We start from the raw sequence: 13,400 nt of genomic DNA on the forward strand, positions 1-13,400 counted from the left end.
TCTTTCCTTTTCTGGACTTATTTTTAGGGTTAGACAGTTGATAGGGTTCATTCTGGAAGGGCTAGACAAGATCTGAATAAGCCGATGCTGCATTACATGACTTGTAGCTGGTGGGGATGTCAACATTGACAACTGCAGTTGCCAATTTTGTCACTGCAGTTTGTCAGTTTACACAACTAGAAATTGCTCAGCATCTCAAATTACACAACTGTGTCATGACTTCCCAGCACAGTTTCACATTTCTACAGTATCACTAGCTTGCCCCTTTTTCAGACAGTCAGTAATGTACTGCCTTGTCTGAATCAGTGCTGTATGAAGGATGAACGGGTGTGATAAGTTCAGCCACAATCTTGCCCATTTTTTTCCACCTATTTTGTCATGGAATGTGAAAAATAAGGCATCAAACTACACGATTGTAATTAACAGGAGCGTGTGCTGTGGCTGTCTCCAACTCACTAAGATTATGCAAATGAAATCTATGACAGAAAATCATGGAAAAATCATGTAATGTGAAATGACCTTTACTCTTACATACTTTCATACTGTCTGGTACTTAGCCAGTTTAGACCCCTCTGTTAACTAAATATGAAGTACTTGACATGTGAGTGGAATCATGGAAAAAAATCATTCAAAGATATCTTACACATTACAAAGATAGTGGCTGGGCATAGATTTGAAGCCAGATATCCACATCAGTGCTAAATACCATCCACCCCAGAATTTGTCCGTCATATATAAAAGGACGGATTCAGCGGGTTGGAAAATGGATGGATGGATATATAAAAGGAACCAACACTAGACAGTGGACCTGTCTGTTGCAGAGTATAATCGTGTGCACCAACACTCACTTTTATATACTACTTCAGAATTGCAAGTTTACCAAACATGATGTAAGTATATAAAAGATTAGCTCTTTAGTGGTGTCATTGGAGAGCCTTTCCTAGCTGTAGCAAGGGTGACAGGAAATGGTGCAGCCTGTAGTACTCTAATGCTTGTCTGTTGTCACAGATTCTTGGTTATGCTATGACAAAATGGAACTTCCCCAAAGGAGAATTCACTATGCTCATACTGTGTGCAAGGATCTCTTTTCTACAACCTTCCACATTAAATTGCAATATTATTCTTGCCTTTAATCCATCCTTCCATTTCCTAAGCCGCTTATCCAGAGCAAGGACTTGTAGAAGCTGAAATTTCTCCCAGCATGCCTCAGGCACAAAGCAGGAGTAATCCCTGGACAAGGATGCCAGTGGATTCTTGACCTTTTTATATAAAAAAAGGTACAGGTGGAGAAATGGGGTCAGTTCTGTTTGGCAATTTTCCATTGTGACAAATTTTGATGCCTGTTTAAATGCTTAACCCACAATGATACATCATACATCCCACTGCTTTGTTTTGTAAATATGGAAAAGGATTTAAAATCGGAGCATTTTATGGAGACCTTGGTGGAATGTAGTCCATTTCACCTAGTAAATATGATCTTTCATTAACCAAGTGATAAGTACAATAAGGACACTTATTGATTCACATCATACATGGTTATTCAATCCTTATTTCCTCTTAAGAGTTTAACCCAAAACAACTGCTGAGTCCAGTCTCTACCTTCAGCCAGTTTACACTTTCTCTTAGTGTCCTCCAGGGACTTCAGTTTTTCCTCACACATCCTAAAGACACGTTAGGTCCGCTAAATTGCTTGTGTGCATGTTCACCCTGTTATGGGCTACTGCCCCATGTAGGATCAGTTCCAGGTTTGTGTTGGATACTGTTAGAGTAGAAACACTGTACATGACCCTGAACCGGCTGAAAATAAATTAGTTATCCCAAGTGGGAAATTCACTTTGGAACTTCATCTGCAAAATCCATCCATTTTCCAACCCGCTGAATCCGGACACAGGGTCACGGGGTTCTGCTGGAGCCAATCCCAGCCAACACAGGGCACAAGGCAGGAACCAATCCCGGGCAGGGTGCCAACCCACCGCAGTCATCTACAAAATATATAGCATAAATATTGCACAAAGTTACAATAACAACACACCAACATATAAAATCAAAAAAATAGCATACTGTGTCTTTAAAGTTACAAGGCTATGCTTTTCTCTTTGAGGTTTCAGTATTTAGGTATTAAGGATTTTAATTAAAGGAATGATTATATGTATTTAGCCTACATCAGGAGACCTAAAATGCTTTCTGCTGGAGAAAGCTGGAAGTCAGTATGTATAACATTCAGGAGTTGGCTGGAATTTTGAACTAACATCAGCTGCTCCTATACTACCTATATACAGTAGATTAGTTTTCAGTTACTTTCATGTACTCTAATGCAATATGCTCTCTTTACTGTGTGTACTGAAATAGCAGCCTAAACGTACAGAATATAGTGAGGTTCTTGTTTGCATGCCCAATATACCACACGTCACCACTCTCTGGTGCCATGACAAGCAAGAATTTACATAAATACTTAATTCTTTAATAGAAAACACAAACCAGTTCACCTGATTCAGTTAATGCCATAGCATAAAGAACAGATGTTTGAAGTACTCTTGTGTCCGGCAGTGAAAACGGGAATAAATGGGCATACTTGACACTATAACACTGACATCTATAAATGAGGTGAGACACAAAAATAACCGGATTGGTAAAAACAAATATATTTATTGATAAATTTCAGCAATCTAAACATTGTCACCTTCTATATACTCCCCCTTCCAATCTCTACACTGCTCCATACGTATCTTCCATTGATTGAAACAGTGCTGGAAGACTTCTTGCTTGAGGCTCATGAATAGCCTTGCCGTTTTTGTCTTCACCTCATCCATTGAAGAAATATGTGTTCCCTTCAGGTCACTTTTGATTTTTGGGAACAAGTAAAAATTACAGGGAGGTAAATCGAAAATAGGGAGGATGATCGAGTACAGGAATGATGTTATCAGTTAAAAACTGCTTTACGGGAAAAGAGAAAATTCACAAGAAATTTGATGTTGATTCGATGTTTGATTTTTTTCACTCGACATTATCATGGCAACTTGTGTAGCAATTGTTGTGCAAATGCTGACTGGGCAATTTACAGAATATACCTAGCTGGTCGGTGGTTTGAGAAGGCATGTAGAAGGGGATATAGTTCTATGATTCACTTTCGGTCGACCTCCAAATGGTTTTCCAGGAAAGCCCCAAGCCCAGTCCAGTTATTTTTGTGTCTCATCTTGTACTTCTAAACTAGATAGTTATGAGGTAAACTATGCTGCTCTGTGATGAACAAGCAGACTTGGGTTCAAATGCCTTTTTCTTGCTAAAATGCTGAGAATGAGGAAATGATTTTCACACTACTGAACAAACAGCACAATCTCTTTCTTAAAGGTAATCACTCCTGAGTCTGTATCATGTAATCCAAACAGAGGATTTCACAATATAAGTGTGTAAAGTGCTGCTAGTGGTTCGTTTACTATAAAATGTAAATGGGGCTTGCATCCCCTTGGCGGACACCAGGATTAACTAGATGTATGCAGTCTCACTTACTCTGACCTACTGTGTGTGGTCTACTAAAAATAAATAATTCCAGCGTATAATAAAAGGACAGACATTCAGCTGCCATAACATGGTCTGCAAAATATTAGAAAGAACTGCTAAAATAAAACAGTAACTTGTTAAGCCTTAGGATTCACAACATATTTTGCAATAAGATGTATTGTGCTATCAATAAAACCACCCGTAATTGTGTGGTGTCCATAGGCAGCCGATTTAAACATCAGACAAAAGCATATTAATCATTAAAAACATATTAAGGTATCCATCCCACAGTTATTTTCTCATTGATTAGGTTTCATTATACTTGCTTAATACTTCTTTCAATTTTGGAGAAATATGAGAATCTACAGTTTATTCAAATACTGTATTTGGCACCATGCAGGCAAGTAGGTTTTTAGTCTGATATGCGCCATCTGAGCCGTTACCTACCTTGTTAACACTTATGTGCTGAAAATCATACAATTTGGATCAATCTTACTATCAGTAAGAGTAATATTAAGGCAATTAATATTAGTACATGCCATAGGCAATTCATCTAATCTGTATCTCTGTCTTGTGATAGGATTAATATTAGTGATTATTTTTATAGCATATCATAATATTGTTGGAATACCTTCCTAAATTTTATAATTCCTCCTAACTAATCCTGACTTCCCTCAAATGCTACTTAAGTCCTGTTACTAGAGGTTTCACCTACATGTAACTCTTCCTTTTGAGACTTGCCTCAGTCTCCTAATGTAGTCCTTAATAAACTGTTATGTACTGTCTATTACTTGGGGACACTTCATATTTTTGTAGGGTATTACAATGTTAACACAGAGATTAATGTCTGGAATGGACTTGCTTGATTTACATTAAGGGCCTTAATGAGACCATCCCAGCTAAGTGATTTAGCTGTTGCTGTGTATACATTCTTAAAATTGTCGTAGCCTTTGTCCAGAATCCTATTCTTCCTAGAGTCCCATTTAATGTACGGCTTGAACAAGGGAAGTGCTTCTGTACTTAATAGAGATTGGAACCTTTACATATAAAACCAGGAGCTTTTGATGTCCATGAGATGTTTTCAAGTCACGCCCTCCTCTCAACCATATTGAACCATGCACACAGTACTATCACCTTTCATTCGTGTGAATGCTTCTGATAGACACAGTTCTTGCTCTGTCAGCTCTTATAAATTTTAACGTTTTCCTCACTTTAAGTTCCCAATTAAAGAAGACGTATTATGTCCTAATCTTAAAATGAAGAATTTCATCACGAAGGGTTATCAACAGTAAAAATAAGTACACAGGCAATCCTAGCACCGAGAAACGATGAAGTCAAACGAATTAATGCCAAAAATATCGGATCGGTTGCATGGCAAATTTGTTAAATGCGCATCAATATACTATGCTGAAACAGTGGTGATTGTGCGGAAGCTGAAAACATCAACTTACAATATCCCGAAGAATATTTACAACCGTTAACACTATCCGGTCTTCCACCGCACAAATTACAGTAGACAGAAAGATGTATCCAAGAAAGGTAATGTAGTACATCTTCAGGGGATAACATTAGACAACATTCATATTAAAACTTTTACAGTTTCCGGTTAGCATAGCTTTTGCAAAGACAATTTACAAATCTCAGAGCCATACATTTGAAAAAGTTGTTTTATTTAATAGAGAGAAGGAAACAAAATTAAATCACGGGCAGTTATACGTTGCATTGTCACGATGAAAGTCCAAATACAGAATCACAATTCAGTGCAATATTGACAAAAAATGTAATACAAAAAATTGTTTTTACTGAAGTTTTACAGTAAAAGAGTAAGTTTAAAAAGTTTTTGCATGTTAATTTCAAAGCCAAACAAAACAAAATCGTATTACGCAATGAATAACACACTACATGAAACATAATTACTTTAAAATTATTATGTTTTACTATTTTAATATGGTTAGTTACTTGCTGTAATGTAAAATAGTAAATTGTACATCTGCATTCCCATACGTGAGCTGCAAAACCGCAAAGAGGCTAGCGTGTAGCACAGGCACGGGAGTTGGAGAGCAAAGGGAGCAGGGGGCAAAGCCCCCTAGTACATTTAATATTCAACTATTTTTTATATATAATAGTTTTTTTCTTTTTTCCCCTTCTTGTATTATGTGGTGTAGCATTTGTTGTGTTTCACAAAAAGTAGTAACATTTTTTGCTTTTTGTACCTAGTTGGAGAGGTGCTCGTAATTTTGTTGTATTTATTTTACAATGACAATAAAGGCTTTCAATTCAATTCAATATCACAAAGTCACCCCTTTTTATTAAAAAATACAACTGATCAATTGCAAAGATCCCTCATCCTTCCAATCTTAATTTTCCAGAATTGTACATGGACATAAAATAATAACGTGAGGGGAGTAATAGAGGTTGTAATCATGCGTAAAGCATAAACGGGACAAAATTGCCAGGTGTTATTATGTAAATGGACAATTCTAAATGAAAAGTAAAAAGTCCATCTTGCAACTTGAGAGCAAAATAAGTGAGAAATCATATTAGAGCACCAGCAGAAGGAGAATGCACAGTAAGAAGGCCAAAGAAAGGCTGCATGGAGGAACTTGTAGAAACAGGACCAGATCCGTCGTACTAAACATAGGAGGTCAGGACGGCAGAAATGTCAGTAGGCCAACTAAAGCCCATTTATAGCACAGGTGTTGCAAAGGTCAAAATCCAGTGCATCAGCAGGTCAGTAGATTTCTGGATTGTTTGGGGAAGTCACCAACAAGATGTTTCAATAGCCCAACCTAGGTCTGAACAAATCTCATGACAAATTTTTAATAACATGTATGAAAGTGTGCCATAGAAATACAAGTAAGTTGCTAAAAGTGCTTTACAATTATTAGAGCTAAAACAGAATTACAGAAAAAGAAAGTAGAAAGTGAAAACCAAAACAACAATCCTTTTATACAAGGTTTTGCAAGACAGTATAAATGGGAAAGTAAACGTCCAGATTAATAAATAAATGCTATGGTCTGATGGCCATAAAGAAAAGTGTAAACTCCAATTGGTGAGGATGGTGCCCAAGCCACATGCTGGCATAGTTATTCAGGAAGAGTCTGATCTTACAGACATGATGAAAACAATATGACAAAAGTGGAACATTAAAGAGAACCTTCAAGCGTATAACTGAATGATAATCCAGGTTCATTCCAAAGTGACAATGAAGTAATCAGTATTAAGAATGTGAACTTTAGGAGGTACATTTCAGACATCCCTGAATCAAAACAAGTGCTAAGGCGGCCAAAGGTATAGATATAATGGAGTTTAGTTGTAAAGCATCCAAAAACAATATAAAATGGTAAGACTCTTGCCTCAGTGGGTCTACCTATTTGTGTGATCATTTCTGACAACCACATGGGGCCCAATTTTCCCACAAAATGCCACACTTCTCCTTGATACAGCAGCCTCTTTACCTCTCTGCAGTCAAGCTCTTGCCAGTACCTCTACATCCGAACTCCAAGGTAAACTATGGTCTGGCTGGAAGGAGCCTTTAATCCTCTTACTTATTTGCCAGTGCTGTGCTGTTTTCAAGCTTCTAGCAGTCCTAGATGATCCTGCACTTGCAAGTTCTAACCACTAAAGAAAAGGTGGATGATCTTCAATCAGCCTATCAACTCAGATAAGGTAAGTTATTACAGATTAGGAAGACTGAAGTTTTGAGGTAACATAGTGATACTGATCATGGCATCAGAAATTGGCAACTTTTTACATGTTGATTAGCACATGCAAGTTAAGAATTTCACTGCACTATAATAATAATAACCTTATCAATCTAGCAATCCCAAATGCCAGAAGCAGTCCATAAATGGTATAGGAGCACCTTATGCTGCCCTCTGTTTTCCACTGCAATTTACTAATGTCTCTGGGGCCTTACAAGCTGGTTTGCCTGGTCCTCTGCTTTATAAAAGTTGGTCATTAGTTGCCTGATTGGTGAGAAAAAAGGGAAGGAGAGATGATAGGCAAAAGAGAGTTTAACGAAAAGACTTTATCAACCAGGAGATGGCTAACAGGCAAATTAAAATGTGGACCTAACCTGGAATTCGAATTTGCTGTTCTAGAAATAAATGTCACTGGTTTGGACACTCATGAACTCTGAATGGTGCTTTTCAACTTTGCCTTCAGTGTTCCTTTTTCTTTACTGTATGATGTGATTCTCATTTACAACTGTGCTTACTGCAAAAGTGTATATTTAACCTAAGCTTTTGGAAAACCCCCTCAATACATATAGATGAATTCCATTTAGCCAGTGGTGTGTTGTCTAAATATAACTGGTTGAACCAGACCCTATAGGTGTGTTGTAGTAATCTGACATTTTTATATTTTCTTACTTTAGATTGATCTGGGCAGCATTGCGGCACAATGGTTAGTGCTGCTTCCTTATAGCTCTTGCAGTTTTATGTGTCTGGAGTTGTCTGTGGATTTCCGCCCATATCTTAGAGCAGTGGTACTTGCTAGGTCAACCATTAGCTCTAAATTACCCTGATATGGAAGTATGGTCATGTGTGACCTGGCATTCTGTCCAGGGTTGTGCCTTACTTTGAGCCTGTATTTTACTGAAAGTCTCACTTCCTTCCACATCAAAAGTACATGTCTTTTAGGATGACTAGTGACTTTAAATTGGCATGTGCATTGGTGTGTGACCACTGTTGCCTTGATTCTCCTGTTTTCTGTCATGCCTAAATGACTTGTACTGTAGATGCAGTAGTGGCCTGCCTTTGAACTTTTGGACTAAACCAAGGTCCCACCCAGGACTGTTTGAAAACAGATGACAAAATTTAAACAAACAATTGTGATAAAAGCAGCTTTTCCTGGATTGTTCCTTTTCTCGGAAACCCAGACAGAAGTACTAAAAAAAAGCTCCCCTCACTTTAAAGGCCGAGGTGAAACAAGTCATCTATAGTAAGTAAATGAGGAGCTGCATTGAGGTGAACTGAATACAGCAACCATATGGTGCCATTGATAGGAGATTTTTGGCTTCTTTCCCACTCTGGCTGTCATCAACTTAATTCTTCTGAATGTACCTTGAGTTATGGCAACCATCTTTAAAAAGCTTAGGATGAATGTTCTTGAGAGGCACTTAATCTTTACTGAAATCATAAAAAAAGGCCATTACTTCAGTTTGCAGGTAAGTCTGTTTCTTATTGTCAGTGCTGCTTTTTACCTGGGTTAATAACTTCTGGTTTATGGATGTGGTGAGAGAACATGATGGTGATTGGTGTAACAGAGCAAGATGCAGAGGACAGGAAGAGATGGAGAAAGATGATCCGCTGTTGCAACCCCTAACAGGAGCAGCCGAAAGAAGAAGAAGAAGAATAACTTGGTCAGTGCTTCTGTAAGTGTTTTGAACCAGCAACCAGTTTGCCAAAGCTATACATATGATATACCACCTGTGCCCATTGCTCATTTATCATCTTACATTCTGTGTTAGTTACATTTATTTTACAGCATTAATCTACATGAAAAACTAACATGCAAAGCCATCAGTACTGGATTTGTGCTTCAAAATCCTGCATTTTAGCCAGTTATTTATAATACCACTGGGCTTTAAAGATATCGTAACGGTATGCAGACTAGCAACACTGATACAGCAGCAAATGCCTGTGTTACCAGCAACTTGGAACTAAGGAAGTGATTTTGCTAGGAAAGGACCCTCCAGACTAATGTCAATTTTAGTTCAATTTTCTTGAATTTTGTTAGAGATGATAGACTGTGAGAGTCAAGTTCAGCAATGGGGAGACGAGGGATAGATGCTATTAAGACAGTATGCAGAGGCATTGACAGCCAGTCCTGGACCAGGGGTAAAGATTTTTACAAGGAGTTACCTGCTGCCCCAGTATACATTTTGGTTTCCAAGGTGTACATTTCATGAAATGACGTGGCACCGCATCACCATTTGTTAGTTATTGCGGGCTGCTTACAGTCATATGAAAAAGTTTGGGAACCCCTCTTAATTCTTTGGATTTTTGTTTATCATTGGCTGAGCTTTCAAAGTAGCAACTTCCTTTTAATATATGACATGCCTTATGGAAACATTATGGTAGTATTTCAGCAGTGACATTAAGTTTATTGGATTAACAGAAAATATGCAATATGCATCATAACAAAATTAGACAGGTGCATAAATGTGGGCATCCCAACAGAGATATTACATCAATACTTAGTTGAGCCTCCTTTTGCAAATATAACAGCCTCTAGACGCCTCCTATAGCCTTTGATGAGTGATTGGATTCTGGATGGAGGTATTTTTGACCATTCGTCCATACAAAATCTCTCCAGTTAAGTTCAATTTGATGGCTGCTCAGCATGGACAGCCTGCTTCAAATCATCTCATACAATTTTGAAGATATTCAAGTCAGTGGACTGTGCCAGCCATTCCAGAACATTGTACTTCTCCCTCTGCATGAATGCCTTTGTAGATTTCGAACTGTGTTTTGGGTCATTGTCTTGTTGGAATATCCAACCCCTGTGTAACTTCAACTTTGTGACTGATGATTGAACATTATCCTGAAGAATTTGTTGATATTGGGTTGAATTCATCCGACCCTCGACTTTAACAAAGGCCACAGTCCCTGAACTAGCCACACAGCATGATGGCACCTCCACCAAATTTGACAGTAGGTAGCAAGTGTTTTTCTTGGAATGCGGTGTTCTTCTTCTGTCATGCAAAGTGCTTTTTGTTATGACCAAATAACTAAATTTTTGTCTCATCACTCCAAAGTACCTCAAAATGAACCTAGCTTGTCTAAATGAGCATTTGCATACAACAAGCGACTCTGTTTGGGTGTGAGTGCAGAAAGGGCTTCTTTCTCATCACCCTGCCATATAGATGTTCTTTGTACAAATTGCGATGAATTATAGAACGATGTACAGATATACCATCTGTAGCAAGATGTTCTTACGGGTCTTTGGAGGTGATGTGTGGGTTGTCTGTAACCATTCTCACAATCCTACATATATGCCGCTCCTGTATTTTTCTTGGCCTGCCAGACCTGGGTTTAACAGCAACTGTGCCTGTGGCCTTCCATTTCCTGATTACATTCCTTACAGTTGAAACTGACAGGTTAAAACCTCTGAGATAGCTTTTTGTAGCCTTCCCCTAAACCTGATACTGAACAATGTTTGTTTTTAGATCTTTTGAGAGTTGCTTTGAGGATCCCATGTTGTCACTCTTCAGAGGAGAGTCAAAGGGAAGCACAACTTGCAATTGACCACCTTAAATACCATTTCTCATGATTGGACACACCTGCCTATGAAGTTCAAGACTTAATAAGCTAATCCAACCAATTTGGTGTTGCAAGTAATCAGCATTGAGCAGTTACATGCATTCAAATCAGCAAAATTACAAGGGGACCCAAATTTTTGCACAGCCAGTTTTTCACATTTGATTTAATTTCATACAACTAAATACTGCTTCACTAAAAATCTTTGTTCAGAAAACACCCCAGTACTCAGATGATCCTAGGAAATGAAAGACATACCACTGTTATCTTTTTTGTTGAAAGTAAATTATTATGCAGACTGAGAGGGGTTCCCAAACTTTTTCATATGACTTTATATACAAGATTTCTGGATGCTCTCTGCACACAGCATGGTACATCCTCTGATTTGGCTGTGACGCTGTTTTCTCCATGCAATCAATGCTACTGTACTTTATGGAATATTCTCTGTATTTAATCCGCTAAAAGAAGGGTCTTCCAGTATCTGAAAAGTTATTTTCTATTTGTTTGTTATAATGCTGCTGTTTGGCCCAGACTGTTGAGATGATTTTGACACATACAGTATTAGATCTTAATACATTTTTAATTCTTCCTTTTGTGTGGCATATTAGATCTTAATACATTTTTAATTCTTCCTTTTGTGTGGGCTGTGTAGAAGAACTTGAAAGGTTAAAACCATTCAAAGAGATGTCAAAGTAGTGATATTGCTTGAATAATAATGAATAATAAAAATGCACTGCATAGCATTTACTTTGGTCGTGGCCAAAAGAACTTACGCTTACCATGAGCAGCTCATGATGCATGTTCTGGGCCGAGCGGTCATACTGCAGGCGAATGCATCTTGCCTCTGTCGCCTTGGACAGTTTTCGTTTCTGTGCATACTCAAGAGAAGGGATGTAAACATCATGTGTACCCACCAGCACTCTTAATTTGCTGAGAAGTGAAACGTGAACCCTAGACGTGTTCCTTAAAAATATTGAAACTTTATTAAAATAAACAACAATGTTGTATATTGGGGCCAGGCCTTGGCCAGGGGCATCTTACCCTCCCCTCCATCCCCTTCTCATTGGGCCTAAAGCTATGAACGTGTGCACCATATACAAGGGACTTTTAATTTTCTATTGCATCAGTCACTACCACAAGCATATAGAAACTGAGCCAAAAGGAGAGAAACAAAAGTAAAAGTATTTATAATTTCCAAGGAACTTAGGTTGAATGCTCTGGTCTGGTAATCCTGGAGATGTTCCCTGTGGCCGAAACAGCAGGAAAGTTCATTTAGTAGTGCAGAGGTCAGGCAGCAGCCTAATTGTTATAAATATACAAAATTATGTGGATAACGGATTGAACAATTTAAACCCCATTTTGCAGATAACACTTTGAGAACCCAAAATTTAGGAGGTAAACAATTTTACTCATGGTATGAAAAGTAATGGAATTCAAAACCCTTTCATTCATTTCCTAAATACTCTTTTTCGAGAACAGAAGTGGTGCTTATCCCAGCAGCAATGGGTGCAAGGCTGAAATACCCCTACACAGATACATATTTCAATTTCAGTTTGCCATCTACCTGATAGACCATCATTTTAATATGGGAGGAAATCAGAGTCATGCAGGGGTCTTCTCAGACTGTCTTAAGACTGCTGTTGTTAAACCCCTGCTCAAGAAAAATAATATTGACTCCTCTGCTTTTGACAATTTTAGTCCTATTTCTAACCTGCCTTTCATAAGTAAAATCCTAGAAAAGGCAGTCATTATGCAGCTAAATGATCACCTGAATAAACATTCTGTTCTTGACAAGTTTCAGTCGGGTTTTAGAACAAATCGCAGAACAGAAACTGCGCTAGTTAAAGTAGTAAATGACTTGCAGGTAAATGCAGGCAGAGGGTGTTTATCTGTTCTCATCCTCTTAGATCTGAGAGCCACATTTGATACCATTGATCACAATATTCTTAGAAATCACCTTAGCCAATCTCTAGCAATGTCTTAAATTGGTTTGAGTCTACTAACAGGTAGAAAATTCTTTGTTAGTTGTGGAAATTATACTTCAAAGACACATGATATTTCTATATGGTGTTCCACAAGGATCTATTCTGGGTCCGGGTCTGGGTCTATCTGGGCTCTTTTCAATCTACATGCTTCCATTAGGTCAGATTATCTCAAGGCATAACGTGAGCTACCAGAGCTATGCTGATGACACACAACTGTATTTATCAATAGCGCCTGATGACCCCGAATCTCTTGGTTCACTAACCTAATGTCTTACTTGTGTTTCTGAATGAATGAGTAGTAATTTTCACTAAATAAGGAGAAAACAGAAATCTTAGTTATTGGCAAAATAAACTTGATCCATTGGGCTTAAAAGTCAAGACAGAGGTAAAGAATTTAGTGGTAAATATTGACTCTGACCTGAAATTTAAATCACATATTAATCAGATTACCAGGACAGCATTTTTTCACTTAAGAAATATAGCAAAAGTTAGATCCCTTATAACTTTGCAAGGCTTAAAAATTAGTTCACGCTTTTGTTTTTAGTTGACTAGATTACTGTAACGCACTCCTCTCAGGACTACCCAAAAATGACATCAATCAATTGCAACTAGTGCAGAATGCAGCTGCCAGAATCTTAACTAGGAAAAGAAA

The sequence above is a fragment of the Erpetoichthys calabaricus genome, chromosome 1, assembly GCF_900747795.2.
Source record: "Erpetoichthys calabaricus chromosome 1, fErpCal1.3, whole genome shotgun sequence".
Lineage (NCBI taxonomy): Eukaryota > Metazoa > Chordata > Cladistia > Polypteriformes > Polypteridae > Erpetoichthys > Erpetoichthys calabaricus.